General features: G+C 37.4%; 1 protein-coding gene across 1 annotated transcript in view; it reads left to right on the top strand.

The window, feature by feature from the left end:
• The window catches only part of FGF14 (fibroblast growth factor 14), a 139,954-nt gene that overhangs the window by 63,885 nt on the left and 56,724 nt on the right, over positions 1 to 19,345 (top strand).

Genomic DNA, 19,345 nt, shown 5'->3' with positions numbered 1-19,345 from the left:
ATGTGATTTCCTTCTGTTAGGAAGCTTGTGATCCACTTACAAGTGTGTTCAGCTACAGCTAGCTGATTTAGTTTAGTTAGAAGAATGTCTGGTATTATGGTATTGAATGCTTAACTAAAGTCTACAAAGAAGATCCTTGTGTAGGTCTTTGGAGATTCAAGACGTTGTAGGATGTAGTGCAGAACCATATTAACAGCATCATCTGTCTATCTATTTGCTAGTTGTGCAAATTGTAGGGGGTCTAACAGCGGATCTGTGATGGTTTTCAAGTGGGACATCACTAGCCTTTCAAAGGTTTTCATAATTACAGATGTTAGAGCAACTGGTCTGTAGTCATTCAGTTCCTTGATGGAGGGCTTCTTTAGCACTGGGATGACAGTGGAGCGTTTGAAGCAAGAAGGAACATGGCACATCTCTAGTGATTCGTTGAAGATTCGGGTGAAGATGGGGGTCAATTGGTCAGCACAGACTTTTAGGCAAGAAGGAGTTACCTTGTCTGGGCCTGGTCCTTTTCCTGGCTTTTGTCTATGAAATAGATCTTGCACTTGCTTTTCTGTGATCACCAGGTGTTGTGAACCCAGTGGGATGGGTTTTAGGAGGTTTGGCTGTTGTTGGTATGTCTGGGATGGGGGTTGTGGAGATAGATGGCTATAGTTTCCTTTCAAACCTGCAGTAAAACATGTTCAGGTCATCTTCCAGTTGTTGATTTCCTTCAGCCTGGGATGGAGGGTTGATATTTTAAAGAGTTTTTCACATGTTTGCCAGTTCATTTGTTGAGAACTGATTCCTTAGCTTTTCAGAGTAGCTTCTTTTTGCCTCTTTGATCTCCCTTGTTAATACGTTTCTGGCCTGATTGTACAGCATTCTATCACCTTTTCTGTAGTTCTTCCTCTTTGGAACGACGTAGCTGCTTAAGTTTAGCTGTGAACCAAGGTTTATTGTTGCTGTATATTCACAAGTTCCTGGTCAGTACACATAGGTCTTCACAGAAGCTGACATATGATGTTACAATATCTGTGAGTTCATATAATCATATAATGAAAATAACAATGTCAACTAATTTTATTCATTAGAATAATACATGTCTGTGAATACATGTTGAAAAAGATGCTGAAAAAATGTTATTAGCAGCCTTCCCAAATCCTCTTTGCCCTTGACCTGGTTACATTTCCCACTTAGCAATAGGAACTCAGTATTTCATACCTGCCTAAATTATAATTTATATAGCAAAGGAATGCAATGAACATACCTCATAATGCTAAAAATGTTCAAGGTGTCTTTTTCATGGCTGTATAAGTAAAGCATCTGTTGCCTTGTTGTATAACCAGAAAGTTTGATATGCCCTTCAAAGAAAATTGGATAAGATGTGATGGACATTCTTGATTTATCATTCACGCTGTTGTCACTCATGGGCTATGGCCTTGGTTTTAGGATGTTTTGCATTGCAGTTTTAAATGATTGCTGTGTATTCAATAATCTAATGTTATTCGATTTTAGGCAAGCCATTAATTTAAATTACTGGCCACATTCAGAGTTTGAAAATGTTCACTCAAATTTCCCTAGACATATGTCTCCTGGGAATTTATAATATTTAGTTTTATGCCATTCTCTGCGGGAAAGCATGCTCTTCATCTTGTTCACTAAAACTCAGATCTGTTACTGGTTAGAAGATGTTAAAATATATATCCAAAGGTTACAAAAGTAATTTAGAATAGCATATACATAGCATAATACCTAACCACTTCTACATAATAGCTTATTTAAAAACCTATATCTGTCTGAATTAGGCAACAAGAAAAGAATTTGAACAGACTTTTCTGGATGACTTAAATGATTTACATGTATAATACCTTTTTATAAATTTTCTAAACTAATTGTTTGCTTAATAATTGTCATGGGACGATGCCGATTCTGTGCATGCCCCATGGCTTGTCTGTTGGTTCCACCACTGGTACCCACAGAAACCTGACCCATGGGCTCTGGGAGGATGGGCCACACTGGGGGAGGGGTTAGTGTGATGATTTCCCCCAGGCGCACCCCCAGCTACCTCTCCAGAGGTAGGAGGATGAATCAGTCCCGGGGATGTCAGGAACAGAGTTGGTCAATTGCTCTGCACAGCTGTCTGAGAGGGATTTGACTGAAGCACAGCTGCAGCTGGACAACCCTGAGTCTTCAGATGGGGAAATCACGCAGCTGCAACAGGTTAGTGATGATGATGAGGAACTGCCTTCTGCACTGATCTGAGACTATGTAGGGTAGAGAAAAGGCAGGACAGCGAAGGTCATCCCGATTACTCATGAGGAAACAGTCTCATCCCTCTTGATGGGCTGCACCAGAAGCTGGCTATTTAGCACAGCAGACAGATGGAGACAGTTCTGGGAACAAAGTGTATTCAGATTGCAACCCTACAATAACTTTTGAATGTTACTCTGTTTAGATAAACATCAAATTATCTACTTTCATTTATAATTCATCTATAAGATTATATTATATCAGCATTCAGTATTTCACTTAAACATAAATAAGCATACATTTTATGCGCTGGAAGTAATTGAAATACTCAGTTGAAAAGTAATGATTACATGAAAACAAAAAGAAATATATGGGATTAATCAAATCAGATTTTTATGGTCATTCTTGGGGATATACTTTCTTATCCTATGCATTATAACTTAACCCATATTCCTGGTAAGTAAGACATATTGGACACAGTGAGAGTTATTTCTGAAGGCATAGGTTTGTACTATTACTGTGGAATCATCATAATGTCCTGGATTTTAAAAGACATAATGTAGAATAAAAATATTCTATTAGGCACCAAAAACTCTGGTCAAAACCTCTGCACGCAGGATGATATTCCTTTTAGTTATGCCATTGAAGTATCAAATCCCCAATGAAACACTTAAGTAAAGTTTTAACTGTATGCTGTAATTTTTTTTTCTTTTTGTAATCCATTTTGGGGGGTCTTGGATTTGGCTCTATTACTACTGATAGAGTTATCTAAGACTGTTTTCAGTTTAGCTGAAAGAAAAATATTTTGTGATAAGCACTCATGAATTTTTACATTATCAAATATTTCATCAGATTGATTGAACATGAAAATCAGCAGATGGTACATAGTCAAATATTTAGTCAAATGCTATAGATACAGCAAAATAGAGAGCTGGGTAAAGAAATGGATATACAAAATGAGAAGTTGGTGATACAACTTCTTGACGCATGACCACAGTTTCCATTGCTAGACAAGGCAGTCCTTAAGTGAATTTTATTCCATTTTACAACCTTTCTTGCCCCAGTTGTTAAGTGAATCCCTGCAGTTTCAAGTTAATTTAATGGTCGTTAAATTAATTTGACTTTCCCATTAATTTTAGAAGCCCCGGTACTGCAGTTGTTAAAGTGCAGTATTGCAGGCAAACTCTGCCCACAACCTGGAGTTCAATTCTGACAGGGCTAAAGGTTGACTTAGCCTTCCATCCTTCTAGTCTGAGGACCCAGATTGTTGGGGCATATACTGACATTTCTAAACTGTGCACATATTGCTGTAAAGCACTATGGGGAAGTATGTAAGTCTGAGTGCTATTGCTATTGACTTTCTTGTCTGAAGATCTTAGAAATGATCACATGACCCTAGGACGCTGCAACAGTCCTAAATATGAGCCAATTGCCAAGCATCTGAATATTGATCACATGGCCATGGGGATGCTGCAATGATTGTAAGTGCAGAAACTGATAATCAGTCACTTTTTTCAGTGCTGTAACTTCGAACAGTCGTTAAATGAACGGTTGTAAATCAAGGACTACCTTTACTATGCAGAATAGACTGAGGGAAGCAATATAATTTGGAAAGTTGTGAGATGTTACTGGCTTTCCTAGAAGAGCTTTTAGGCATATTGAATAGATTTGCATATGAAGAAAAACAGTGGCACTTAGCTGGAAAATAATTGTAACCAGAAATGTCTGCCAGTTAGTTAAGATGATCAATAGTTTTACTTGAAATCTCTTCTTTATTGACTGGAAATCCCTTGTAGACATTTTGCGTGAAACAGAAAAAAAATGCACCTATGGTCTGTGTTTCTCATGATTAGAAAAAAATAGATAATACAAGAAAGTGAGCTTTTTTTGTAATCATATAGCTTTGTAATAATACTTATATTTGCTGCAAAGGAAATTGGAAGGTTTTTCTATCTCTTTTTATTTTTTCTTTCTGCATTTTTTTCTTTTCTCGTTTTCTGATTTCTTTACTCTGTATTGGTTTGTGTTTGTCTTTATCACCTGCAAAACTTTTAACAACATTTATACAAAAAGGGAGATAAATCTCCTCTTTATTGAGTTAGTATCACCAGGTTTTAATTCTAGTATGAATAATTGCATGGATACTCTCATTCACCGTGTTGCTTAGTATGTGGCATTTTTTTTTCTAGATGCAATTTAGGTTTCTCAATCTACCAGCTGGTTAGACACTTGCAAGAATGCAGTGCACAGGTTTAGAATTCAGAATTCATATACATTGGAACAAATAGTCCTTGATCACATAGTTCAATAGTTGTCTTCAAAAAAATCTGAACTACAATTTATATTCCAAACATTAAAATTGATTCTATTCAGAGCAACCTACATAATTTATTTTTTATTACTCTTGGTCACAAATTAGGAACAGCTGTAGCTACATATTAGGAACAGCTATGGCTACATATGCACCAGGCTTGAAATTTTGGGCTTGGACAATCTGGAACTACGCCGCCTACAGTCTGACCTAAGCATAGTACACAGAATTGTCTGCCACAATATCCTACCTGTCAACGATTACTTATTTATTTATTTATTTATATTTATTAAATATATTTATATGCTGCCCAATCCCGAAGGACACTGGGTGGCTTACAAAAAATATAAAAAACACATAACAATAAAAGAAAACAGTTTAAAAACAGCAAACACCCTCATACATTCATTCTAATCGGGGCTGGACCTCAACAGTGAGGTCAACAGCCCCAGGCCTGCTGGAACAGCCAAGTTTTTACAGCTTTCCTGAAGGCCATGAGAGTGGGTATGGTCCGGATCTCCGGGGATAGCTGGTTCCAGAGAGTCGGAGCAGCCACAGAGAAGGCTCTCCTCCAGGGGCCCACCAGCCGACACTGTTTGGCTGACGGCATCTGAAGGAAGCCCAATCTGTGGGATCTTACTGGCCGCTGGGAGGTATGTGGCAGCAGGTGGTCTCGAAGGTACCCTGGCCCTAAGCCATGTAGGGCTTTAAAGGTGATAACCAACACCTTGAATTGAGTCCGGAGACCAATTGGTAGCCAGTGCAGCTCACAGAGGACAGGTGTAACGTGGGTGTACCTCGGCACACCCAATATCGGTCACGCGGCCGCATTCTGAACTAACTGCAGTCTCCAAACGCTTTTCAAGGGTAGCCCCATGTAGAGCATGTTACAGTAATCCAGCCTCGAGGTGACAAGGGCGTGAGTGACCGTTATAAGTGCCTCAACTTAAACCTCAGTAATACACAGGCTAACAATAGATACAAACTCAAGGAAAACTGCTCCAAACTCGATTGCAGTGATCAATGCCTGGAATGCTCTACTTGACTCTGTTGTTACATCCTCAAACCCTCACAGCTTCAACCTTAAACTGTCTACCGTGGACCTCACCCCATTCCTAAGAGGTCCATAAAGGGGTTATACATAAGCACACCAGCATGCCTATCATCCCTGTCCTACTGTCTATTTGTACTCATTTCCTTTGTTCATGTCCATGTTTATACTTACACCTGTTATCTTGTACATGTTTGACAAACTAAATAAATAAAATAAATAAAATATTGCTAACTCACTGCTAAAAATCAGGTGAGAAAAATAATATCATATTTAAACCCTCTCCCCTTTTTTATTCTTAGCATCTCCTTTCTCTGTCTCCTTCTGTCTGTTCCCAGAATGTGGCTTTTATATATAGGGCCCTAAGCATTAGTGTAGGTAGGAGTCATTTTCAATTATGAGGAAAGCAAGAAGAATTGGTAGCAAGAAAGCCTTGAAGCCTAAATGACAGCTCAAAATCAGCATAATAGCTAGTATTACTCATGTTGTATTTCAGAGCTTTTGGGTGAAAGGAGAGTGTGCTTTCTTACAGTTGACTAAAGGCAACAAGAGATGGCAAGTTATTAAAGGCAAGGATATGTTGAAGAAAACTTTTTTTTTTTCATGCAGCTTTATATTTAGCCTTTCTCTGGAAAAGGCAACACAATTTACGAACCACTTCAATCACAATGAACAATATTTTTTTTAAAAAAAGTTCTGAAGAATCCAACATTTTGAATTCTATGGTCTGTGTGTCTTATGTATAAGTGCAGAATTTCGTTTTGCTTTTTCACTTGGTTGAAAATAACATATTTTTCAATTGAAAGGGAGAAACATGGGAAGCTACCATGTTTTACGCTATCACATTCTCCAAAGATATTTATGGCATTAAATAACTGGATGTGGGTTTATTAAATAAGACATAATGCTCTGATTGAACTGCCAAACAAAAGACACTCATTCCTACTAGCACTGTCACATTGTACAGAATGCCAAATAAATATCCATTATTTATTCCAAATAATTGGAACAAACCATCAGTTAAAAGAAGATTGGTATCACCTGGGTGTTCTGACTTAGGCTTCCACAGCAGCACGAAGTTGAGTCCTTGTCACGATAAATCCCTTTTATTTAATTTACAGTGAATTCCTCTCCAGCAAAGTTCTGGCTCACAGTCTTTCAACATAGTTCACAATTGCCGACTTTTATCAGCCTTGGAGAGTGGCCAGGCTGATATCTTACAGACGCCGCAATACTTAGCAAGAATAAAGGAATGAATTAATTGTCTCCTGCAAACACCACTGCCCTTTCACTCCTCTTTTATCCCTATGGGAGGGGCCATTCACTGTCCACCTGTGGCTTTATTCCCGTCAACCCTTGTCCCTTAGCTGTTCCCATCATCTGGCAACTCTGTGCATGCGCACACTGGGAACAGGCTCCAGCTGTTCTTCTGCCTCACTGATGTCTGACTCCAAAGGCAGCTGATAACTGTCAGATGGCCCTGGCCCCATCTCTGCCTCTCACACAGAGCACTCGTCAGAGCCTTCCCCAGACTCCAGGACTGGTCCATGTTCCTCCCCAATCTCCTCACTGTCTGAATCTGCTGTCAGTTCTGCTGGTGGGCCACAACAGTGGGATCCTTGAATCAAATGAATCTTAATACATATGACATGCTTGGCAGAAGTTAGTAATCATGTTTCCAATTTTAACATATGGACATTACTTTTACACCAGTGACAATTTATCAGTGTCAGTCAGCAAATGGGCTTACTAGTACTACAGTCTAGCATAAAACAACAACAGCACAAGGAGCATATAATTTATGAGAAAGGGTCTCATGCTATGAATGGCATCTCAGATATGAGTCACAAATGATACCTAAATGTTCAATTTTTATCTGGCAGAACAGACAAAACACTAAATACATGACATGAGTGTTGTGGCCCAACAGTGGCCGGCTGAGCTGTTGATGGAATCTGACAGCGATGAACACTATGGGACTGCCCTGAGGGTGAGGAAGACTCTGGGGGGTGTTTGGAGTCAGAGCAGGGTCTAGAGAGGCCTGTTGGCTACCAGGTGACGTCTGAATCAAGGAGCAGTGAGGACGAACAGAAGGAGGTTGTTTCTGGCGTATGTATGCTTAGGGCTGCGAGGAGGAAGGAGCAGCTTTGGAAAAAGGGTTACAGAAGGAAATAGGAACAGGTGGCTACTTATTGGCCCCTCCCAGACAGCTTATAGATGGGGTGACGGGAGGGGAATTTTGCAGGAAACAACAATTTACTGATCCAGATGTAGAGAAAAATTGGGAGAATTTCATGAGTTCAAGCCTTGTTTCATAGAGATAGCTTTCTGGGCTCCCAGCCAAGGGGTTGCTTATCTCCCTCCTTAGTTGTGGCAGACAGCCAAGTCTGCAGCCGTATATATTGTAGAGGCTTGGGACAGAACAATGAGATGCATTGTATTTAATTTATATTAAATTCAAACACCTTAGTTTTCTCAATTCATGTTTTAAGGCCTCTTCCTTCATAAATGTCCAAAATACATCTCTCTTGCCTACTATTAACAGTATGTGGAATTTATTGGATCCCACATTTTAAACATAAAAATATATTATTATTAGCTCACATATAACTATAATAATTATACAATCTAACACTAGCACTGATGATGTTACCTAGTTTTGAGTAATGAAATGTCTGCAAGAAAACAAGCAAGGTCAGAGAACACCAAGGCTCCTCATTTCAACTACAAATTGAACTACAAATATTCTCTTTTATTGGTACAACTCTTTAACAGTACAATAATGGGGTTTTCACAGTATGTGTAGTATGGATGAAATAGTACTGTTGTTGCAATTTCTTGTCATCATCTAAAGGTGAATCGTTTTCTCGAAGCTTTGATCCTTCTCTTAGGCAATACCCTAAAGTCTATACTACAATCAGGTTTAATGCTAGATTGAAGCCCTATGTTGTTATGAGTCTGTTAAGTTCCAAATAATACAGCCTTTATACAAGCAACAATTGTAGGCTTTGTTTATTTTCTACTGAAATATAGTACATACAAAATGGACATTATTTGAACAAATATTTGGAAGTATCTACAGGTATCCTCTGTTTATTATAACAATTAATATGTCAATGTCAATGCATGAATGAAGGGTATGATTCATTGTCATTATTTTTCTGGTCTTCCTATCCATTGCTTTTAATTCTGTTTGAGTTCAGTCCACTCTTCCAGCTGTGTATAAATGACTGAAATTACCCAGCTGTACTATTGTCGTGATAGTATTTCCTCCACTTGAGTTTGGACTTTAAGATCTTCTTCACTATCATTTTTGTTGCTCTTCTCTGCATTCTTTTCAGCATCTCAATTTTTTTTTATATTGTAACCAAAACTGGATGCAGTATTCCAAATGTAGTCTTACTAAGGCTTTGTAAAGTGGTACTAGAACATCACATGATCTTGATTCTATTCCTCTATTAATTCTGCCGGGATTGCATTAGTTTTTTTTGCTGTTGCCACACACAGTTGGCTCATATTTAAGTGATTATCTACTAGGACTCTCTCTTACACAGTTACTGGCATTAAGACACGTTTCACTTAGTCTATTCCTATACAGTTGGTTTCTCTTGCCTGTGTAAAACCTTACTTTTTTCCACATTGAATTTCATTATGTTAAATAGGGCCCAATGTTCAAGTGTGTCAAAATCTTTTTGGAGCTTGTCTTCTGGTGTGTTGGCTATTCCTGCCAGCTTAGTGTTGTCTGCGAATTTGATGAATTCTCCTTCAATTTCCTCATCTAGATTATTTACGAAGATATTGAAGAATACTGGGCCTAAAACAGAACTTTGGGGTACACCTTATGCTTATTTCCCTCCATGTAGATGCAGTTCCATTGAGGAACATTGGGTATGATTTGTCAGCCAATTAAAAATCATCTGGTGGTGGTGCTGTCTATCCCACATACCAGTATTACTAGCTTGGCAAGTAGGGGTTATGGTCTACTTTACCAAGTGCTTACTGAAATTTAAGTATACTATGCCCACAGCATTTCACTGATCTACTAACTTGGTCACTCACTTTGTCAAAGAATGAAATCAGATTTGTTTGACACAATCTGTTTACAGTATAACCTTGTTTGCTTCTACATGTTCGCAGATTTGTTGCTTAGTTATCTTTTGCAAAAATCTTCCCAGGTATTGATGTCAGGCTGATTGGTTGTAATATATCCTGGATCTGTCCCCCCCCTTTTTTTGAAGATGAGGATCACATGACCTCTTTCCCAGTCCTCAGGTAGTTCCACGATAATCCAAGAACTTTGAAAGATAAGTTTCAATGGTTCTGAAATCACATCTGCCAGTTCTTTCAAAAGTCTGAGATGTAGTCTGTGAGGATCTGGTGATTTGAATCCATCTAGAACTGACAGGTGTTCTCTTACTTTATTTTTGCATATTTTGATTTTCATTCCTAACCTGTCATTTATGGTTCTGTTGTAAGTTGAGTAGTGTTTTCTTTTTGCATGCAGACAGATGCCAAGTATGAATTAAGCAGTTCTGCTTTCTCTTTACTGCCTATCACTTTGTTGCCATCTTCTCCCATTAGTTGGCTGATTGTTCCTTTGACTTTTCTCTTGTTCTTTGTGTTGAAAGAAAGTTTTTTAAATTGTTTTTAAGATTTGTTGCAAATCTTACTTCGTTCAAAGCCTTAGCTTTCTTAACTTTATCTTTGCGGGTTCAAGCTATTTGTTGGCATTCTGCCTTAGTTATTTCCATTTCCATTTTTTTTTTGTACTTGTCCTTTTCTTTTTCTCAGTTGGCCTAAGAATTCTTTGTGCAACCATGCTGGCTTTTTCTTGAATTTCTTGTTTTTCTATTTTAGTGGTATTGAATTGGACTGGGCTTTTTAATCATATATTTCAGAGTTTCCAGGCTTCTTGAGTTGATTTGCACTTAAAGATTTTCATCCATGGGATACTTCCCAAGGTGTCTCCAAATTTGTTAAAATCAGCTCTTTTAAAGTCTAAAACATTGGGTTGGTTATATTATGTTACTTTTGTCTGCTTTATATTGAATTATAATATAACATGGTCACTCTCCCCTAAAGTTCCTGCAACTTCAAAAGGTGATAATAACGAGAGTTTAGTAGTATACAGCTATATAAATATAAATTAGTACAATTTGTCACAGAGAATGCACTATTGTAACTATAAAAATATTGAATACTCAGAATACTTTATTTTGGATTAGGTCTGTTTCCCATCTGCTGGGTAAATGGTTATAGCGGTGGACAAGTTCTTACTGAGTATGCAATGTTTTCACATATAGTTTGTCAGATACAAGAAAAGAAGGGGCTGATAGGAGTCCTTAATGTGAACTGCCTGTGAACAGACTGAGCTTCTATACAATCTGCCACTCATGCAACAGCTCTGTTTACCATAGTGGTTTCTGCCAAAATCTATTCTTGTATTGTATTGTTTGTACATGCAGCTAGGTTATGTCAGCACAATTAATGAACATTCAAACACATATACTAGTACACAAATACAGAAGTACAAAAATACTAGCACATGAGGGCAAATATGATATAGCTGCCATTACAGAAACTTGGTAGGATGAAACTCATGACCAGTATGTACTAATTTGTTGTTAGTTACAAAGTCATGCCCGACCTATTGCGACCCTATGGATAACATTCCTCCAGGCCTTCCTGTCCTCTACCATCCCCCAGAGCTCATTTAAGCTCACGCCTGCTGCTTCAGTGACTCCATCCTTTCACCTCATTCTCTGTCGTCCCTTTCTTCTTTTGCCCTCAATCTTCTATGTACTGATAGAAAGATACAAACTAATCAAAAGAAACAGATTTAACAAAAGAGGAGGTGGAGTTGCATTATATGTTAGAGATCACTTTTTTTTCCTACAGAGTTACACACGACAAAGGATGAAAGCTTCCAAGAATGCATATGGATCGACATAAAAGGGGGAAAAAAAGAAAGGGCATTGTCCTAGGTGTGTACTGCAAGCCAACCAACCAAGCAGAAGAAATAGATGGACTTTTTGTTAATCAGATATCCAATGTATGTAGGAAACACAGCACAGTAGTAATGGGGGACTGTAACTACCCTGATATCAACTGGGAGACAAACTCTGCAACAAATATGGAGACCAAACAGATTCTGATCAACTTAGCTGACAACTTTGTCACCCAAAAGATAGAGGTGGCAACTAGAGGGACAGTTATACTAGACCTTCTTTTGTAAACATTTTTTTAGATAAAATTTAGCATAAAGCAGTTTATGACATAATAAAAATGTCATAAAAACATTTCCTGTCCTGGTGTTTGAGAGGGCTCTATTGTTCAACATGGGCTATTTTTCAAGGCAGATACTTCTCTCAACTTTTCCAATGAAGACAATACATTAGAAGTTCTGTCATTGTTGAAGGCATTGAGGACTCTGGTGTGGAAATGTCTCTGATAGGATGACCCAAAATGTCAACGATTATGCAATATTATCAGGTTGAAAATATTAGGTGATAAAATTCTGTCTCTTTTACCTTTGAAAAGTTTATGTGAATGGATAACATACAAATTATTGAATAAATCCATGTTCTGAGTAAATATATTATATATTTAATTTTAGAACCCTATTTTGTGATATCTCAGGAGTAGCCACTGTTGAATGAAAAGTAAAACTTTCAGAATAATAGACTTGGAAGGGAATTTAAAGGTCCTCTGGTTCAACCTCCAGTGAGAGAAAGGAGTTCATACCCTGTTTCCCTGAAACTGACCTCCCGGATAATAAGCCCAATCAGGCTTTTGAGTGCATTGACTAAAATAAGCCCTCCCCTGAAAATAAGCCCTCCCTGAAAATATTGCAACGCAGCAGCAGCCATGAGGTCACCATGTTAACCACTTCCTGCATCTCAAAAATAACAAGATCTCCCCTAAAATAAGGCCAAGCACTTATTTTGGAAGTCAAAAGAAAATAAGACCCTGTCTTATTTTGGGGGGAACACAGTAGAAAAGCCTCATTTTTATAAGGCCATTCTAGAAACTTATCCCAGGATGCAAAAAAATGTGTATCACTCACCTACCCCTTTCTGAATTCCACAAATTAACGGAATGGTGAAAACATTTATCTTTTCAATCATTAACTCATATAATTTATTCTTGTGAAATAAAGATTGTCTCCTAACAATATAAAAACTATAATACCCAAACTGAGGAAGTCTGCAAGTCAGCATGCATAACTTCTTACTTTTCAGTAAGTAAAGGGAAAAAAAAACTTCAGCAAGATTTTTTTAAAAAAAAACTCAGTCACATCCTTGACATTTCTCCTTGTAAGCTAGACTTTTAAAATCTCTAAATTAAACACAGTGGGAAGAGAAATAGGACGTGGAAGAAACTGGCTTAAATTGCTGTAGGAGAGTTATTAGGGCACTAATCTAAAAATCAATGTTCTCTGAGCACATGGAAAGCAATAGGCTGGTAAAAAATCAGATCTTCCAGTTAGAAATGTTCGTGATCACATTAATTATAGCAAGTGTGAGCAAACAATGATTACAATTATGTCTCTCCTCATTCTGTAGTTTAACTAGATGTAGAGTAACTGTTGAAATGGCTGAATAGTTTATGCGTGTTGTAAGATGCAGAGAGCATGAAAATCCATTTTTACCTCCTACAGGTAAATTCTTCAAGATGGTGCTATAAAATAATAGTCCCAGTTCAGCCACAGTACAAGATTGGAAAATGAATAGGGAGTTGGTTCATTGCCGAAAATAGGACACAATTGAATGGATAGCATTCCTGAAATACCTGACTATTTGTAATCCAAGAAAGATTAAAGCTGTTTTTAATCGCTCTTTCTGATCCTGAATGCTGTTGGAGGAAAGCTGAGCATGTTTAAATACAAATTTAGTTCCATTCTGTTAAGAATGTTCAGCTCCTTTTATTGTCCATGAAATATTCAGTCTTACATCCTCACACCATTATTACGTTCTTATTCTGAATTCAAATTTTAGCTTGCTTCTGTCAAAAAGTATTTACATTTCTGTAAAACTAAAGAATAAACTAGACATGAAGTCAGGAAGCAGTGATGTTTCAGGGGGGAAAAAATAGATCTAAATTTGATCAGAGGTACTGCCTCAAGTTGAATGAATGAGTCCAGAGAAAGAACCAGGCAATTTTGGATGGGAAAATGCCAAGAAAGGAATTACTATTTGCTGTTATTCAGTGCCTTTTTTGTGGTTATGTTATCTCTCCTTAACTATATTTGCTGTCCACTCATGCCTATGATTAGTAATGAGAATGGTAAGTTTGGAGGCAGAATCAGAATAAAATTGATACTGAAAAAAACAAAACCTTATTCTTTTGATAATTCATCATTGTTCAACTGAAAAGCAGAAGAAGAACGACTTGTTTTAGAAAGTTATCATGAGCATGAATGAGTTAACAAGAACACAACATGTATTACTAAATGGCAAAAACTGCTAAATGTATGTTAAATAAATGAATGTATTAATCTTTACTCTGTGAAATTACAATCTGATATTAGAGTTGCCAATTTGGAAAGAGGAAACAAAAAACTTCTCCCTGCATCTCTCCTTCCTTCCTTCCTTCCTTCCTTCCTTCCTTCCTTCCTTCCTTCCTTCCTTCCTTCCTTCCTTCCTTCCTTCCTTCCTGAAAGATCTTTGTGGAAATTTCAGGGAATTTATACATGTTGTGCTCTTTCTATTTCTCCAGAGTCAAGAATATAACCAGATACGTTCTTTAGCGGAATATTGGTGAGTCTGCACTGGAATAATGCCAAGAGTAAAATGTTGTCCCTGGCCCTAAATAATGGGAAGCTGAGTGTGCAAATGTAGCTTGCAAATTACCAAATATGTTTGTTTATCATGGTTCTGCTGTTACAGAAAATGGTGTTGATGGTGTTGGTATTCAGTATCATTTGGTCTTTGGAAGAGACTCTTGTTTAGCTTGATCAAAATTGGAAGACAGTAGCAAATCTATGGCAAGCCAGGATGCCGTTAACTGTGGTGAAGGAGTGGGCATCTATCAGAATGGTGCTAACCCTCTTGAGAAGAATGTACTATTTCACAACCAATCTCCATGCCATTATCCTTATTTTAGATACTGCCATCTCAAGCCTGAGTGCTGCAGTGGGAACAATGTAAGTGGTAGTTGAAGGGGAAAATCAAAACAAATTCACTTTATTATATCTGGCCTTCATTTTATGCTACATCATTTCATTATACTTTTTATCATGCATCCATATTAAGACTTATATGGAAAGCATTTCTTGAACAACAAAACCTGGGCTGCACAATTTCACTGAACATTTATTCAGAATGAAAACTTCAGTTTAGTGAAGGTTGTGTCTGTGTTGGTTATTGCTGGTCTGTGATTTTTTAATGTTCACTTAATATAACATTTTTTAAACAAAGTTTACTTACTCTTTTTTGTAAGCCGCCTGGAGTCCTTCGGGATTGGGCGGCATATAAATTTTATAAATAAATAAATAAATAAACTTCTTTTCTGCATAAAAACACTATGGAATAACCTGCCATTGTCCCTCCCCCCAATATAATTGTTAATGCAAAGAGTAATTCCAAGCTCCTTCATAACAGAAGTGCACAACTTCTGCGATTCCTCTTCTCGTAAAGAAATCTTCATTAACATTTATAACTGTACATATATGCAGATTACATTATTTCCCGGCACATTAATACTGAAAGGGCTACCTAATGCATTTCCTTCACTCTGGAATACTTTTGTTATTCAAACTTCCATTCAAGATTCTTATCTTCATTAATGAATTCAAACCTTTTTTTTTTTTAAATGGAGCTTCTTTTGTCCAGACATTTTGTACCTTTAGCCAATATATGAAATTTAGTACCTTTTGCCAATTCATTAATGATGATTTGTAATAGCACATTATTTTCCTCACTAATCTTATAATGTACAAAGTGCAATAAGTCATAGTGAGCAGAAACATTGTGTCCCTAGCAAGGCTGGAACATGCATATTGAATCAGTAAAATGTGATTAAGAGTGGGAAATATAATAAAACTATTTCAGATAGTCTTCCAAATAAAGCTCACAAAAGTTTCCAGCATGCATTTTTTAAACTAACCTTCTATGAATCTTGCTTATGTTTATTCAACAATCATAGAGGATTCACACAGTTATAATCTACAGGCTAATGACAAAAACAACTATAATTGGACATTGCATAAAACATTTATTTATTAACTTTATAACACATTTTCCATCTAATAAATACTGAGCTTGGAGATGTCCGAAATCTGTTTTAAGCACAGCAGAGGGCCAGTCCTAAAACAAAAATGGTAAAATGCCTATTCAGCTTTGTAAGCTAGAACCAAAGTAACAGTGGAATCAGATCAACAATATGAAATTAAATCCAGACAGATACCACTACAACACAGCCAGCAAAGGTACACACCTCACCTTTGGTATCTTTTATGATGGCAGTGCAGGAGGGCAGGTATATCTAAGTTACTTTATTTAGTTATTTGGTTTGTCAAACGTACAAAACAACAGGTATAAGTACAAACATGGACATGAACAAAGGAAATGAGTGCAAATAAATGGGGACAGTAGAGCAGGGATGGTAGGAATGCTGGTGCGCTTATGCACGCCCCCTTTATGGACCTCTTAGGAATGGGATGAGGTCCACGGTAGACAGTTTAAGGTTGAAGCTGTGAGGGTTTGAGAATGTAACAATGGAGTCAGGTAGAGCATTCCAGGCGTTGACCACTCTGTTGCTGAAGTCGAATTTTCTGCAATCGAGTTTGGAACAATTTACCTTGAGTTTGTATCTATTGTTTGCCCATGTATTATTAAGGATATAATTATAACTATGTTGATAAGAGAATTTTTTTTTCTGTATAGCATTGGTATGTTATTTGTTTGAAAAGGAAAAGGAAAAGAGAGAGAAAAACATCTTTCTTATATACAGATTGTACAATTAATTTGTTTATATTTAAATCAGATAACCTACCTTTAAAAGAGAAAAAGCAAATGAAGATTAAATATGCAAAGTATTTATACATAGAACAAACTTTTAGGTAGGCCTCCAGTAGAGACTTCTGTGGAGAATGCTTGTTCAAATAAAAAATAAGTAACTTCTTCAGATCACAGATTTTTTTTGAAAATGGGTTTCTTTATGTCTTTGGAAATTATCTGTATATAATCTCAATTTATGTTAGTTTACTCACCATTCAAAGTAATTCAAATTAAGCAACAACAAAAATGTGGGAAAACAAGCCTCAGAAATGCTAGTTCGGTTATCTATGTGTTCCTGCTTGGTTTATTTTTCTGACATATTGTCCCATGAAGTTAATGAACAACTCATGCAAGCAAGCCCCTTGCTACTTTGTATCAGTGCAATTAATTATTTCCTTAAAATCTTTCACTTATGGTCAACATTATACTAGTAAACAGGGCAAATCCAGAGATGTGAAAGAATAGAAGATTGTACAGGTAATATTTTTCGATCATCTATTTTGTTAAAGCTAGCATAAACACAACTCTCAATATTAAGTGTTCCCCAAAAAACTGCCATTCAAATGATACTTGTAAAACACACACATTTCAGCCATTAAAATTCCTTAGTGGAAAATGCCTTCTTTTCCTCAAAGGATAAGATGTCTAGAAAAAGTTTTTTTTAAAAATTTAAAAAAAAGATTTGTCATTATATCTAAATAGTCTTGAAGGAGTCTTGCCTAGGCTTTTGGTGTAAAGATCTTTGAATTCAATGAACAATCCCACTAAAACCCTACTTTAAAAACATTAAATTAAGCTGTTCTATTTGCAGAAATAAGTTGGATCTGGTAGTTCTTGTTCATTTGAAAAAAAAGGGGAAAGATTCAGAGGAAAACATTTTGCAGAGAACACACTGTAATAGAGCTAGGTGAAAGCTTTTGAAGGACACTAACATACAAGGATCAATTTGTAAGCCAAAATAGCCACTTCCTATATATTTCAGTAGGACTTACTTTTATAAAAAGAAGTTAGAGTTCAATCAGTATATGCCTTTTCCATTAAAATGGATTCCTTTTTAACTAGTGCTGGTTGTAAGGAATATTAAGGCCAGGGGTAGGCTTCAAAAATTTTAGCAAACGGTTCTCTGCCTGGTTGCTGGGTGGGTATGGGCATGGTGGGTGTGGCCTAGTCAGCCTCCTGCACCATGGAGGGGTGTTTTTGCCTTTTCCGGGTTCCGGAGGCTTTCCCCGATCCTCCAAGAGGGTGAAAATGGCCTCCCCAGGTTCTGAAGGCCAGAAACAGACCCATTTCTGGCTTTCCCAAACTTCCGGTAGGCCCTTTGTGCACTCTCCCCAAGCCTCCGTGCACATCCTGCACTTATCTGCATCTAAAACGGGGCATGTGGGGACTTCTGGAAGGGGTGGGGTGGGATGCACAGAGCCACGCAGGTGTTGGATTTACAGGTTCTCCGAACTGCACAGAATTTTAACTAGAGGTTCTCCTGAACCCCTGTGAACTCCCAGCAGCCCACCCCTGCATGTCACATATAGTGCCCCAAACAGACAACCACAAGACATATTCTGCCTGGAAGTTGAATATTTCCCATAAATTATGAGCCTTAGATCATAAAAAAACATGCAGGGTTTTTTAAATAATTAGCAGTATGTATCATGTCATAAGCTCTGATTACAAAATATCAAAGAACACAAGAAGACACTTGGAAGACTTATTGTCACATAATGGGATGTGCTTTTAAAAGTGGAAAGTGTTCATGAAAAATGCAAGGAAGCTATCTAGGAAAGATGTGGAAATATTTTCGCTCAAGTCTGAATCTAGTTTGATTAAACATTGTTGTGTTCTCTTTTTTACTGCAAAATTAAGTATGAAACCTACTCTCCTTTTGGCATTCTTTTAAGACCAAGTCTAAAATGCATATCATTAAAGGATAATTTTATATTTATAAAAACTAATAATATAGATCAATTGATTTTCAAGACAGGTGAACCTTATTATGGAAGTTAACACTATTGACTGCAGTTTATACATTGTTCAGAGTTTCTGGGTGGAGTGGCACATAAATCATTTTTAAATAAATATATAAATTAACATCTAAAAACAAGCAGTGATTTGCATTGCTACTTTTCCAGTCCATTCAAATCCATCTTTAATAATTACTGTATTAGAATAATCTCATTCAATACTTATTGTAAGGACAACAAATTAAGTCCTTCTGTTTATGGAATTGATTTGAATTTGAATTTTTATCTTGCTCATAAAAACAGTTGTAGGGAAAGGAGAAAAGTGAAGAGAAGATTCGTTCTAGTCCTGTTTTGTGTATGTGTTGGGGCCCATCAGCTGCCAGTGGACCTGGAGGCAGACTCGGACAATGAGGAGGATGGTGAGGAACTTGGGCCAGTCCTGGAGTCTGGGGAAGGCTATGATGGATGCTCTGTATTGGAAGCAGAGATAGAGCTAGGGCCATCCAACATTTCCCAGCTGCCTTTGGAGTCAGAGATAAGTGGGGAAGAAGAACAGCTGGGACCTGTTTCAGATGTGCTTATGCGCAAACCTGTCAGGAGAGGAGAACAACTGAGGAACAGGAGCCAACTCCGGAAGAAAGCTGCACATGGATGCTGAATGGCCCCTCCCTGGCTGGGGAATAAATAGAAGCAAAAGGGGAGTGATGGTTGCAGGAGACAACAGATCGGAAGATTTGCTTGTCGTGGTTCTTGCCTCAGAGACTTCTTGCCAGGAATTAATTTACAGCTTTGT

Source organism: Thamnophis elegans, chromosome 11 (genome assembly GCF_009769535.1).
Source record: "Thamnophis elegans isolate rThaEle1 chromosome 11, rThaEle1.pri, whole genome shotgun sequence".
NCBI classification, from domain to species: domain Eukaryota; kingdom Metazoa; phylum Chordata; class Lepidosauria; order Squamata; family Colubridae; genus Thamnophis; species Thamnophis elegans.
This window is presented reverse-complemented; position numbering and strand designations above follow the sequence as displayed.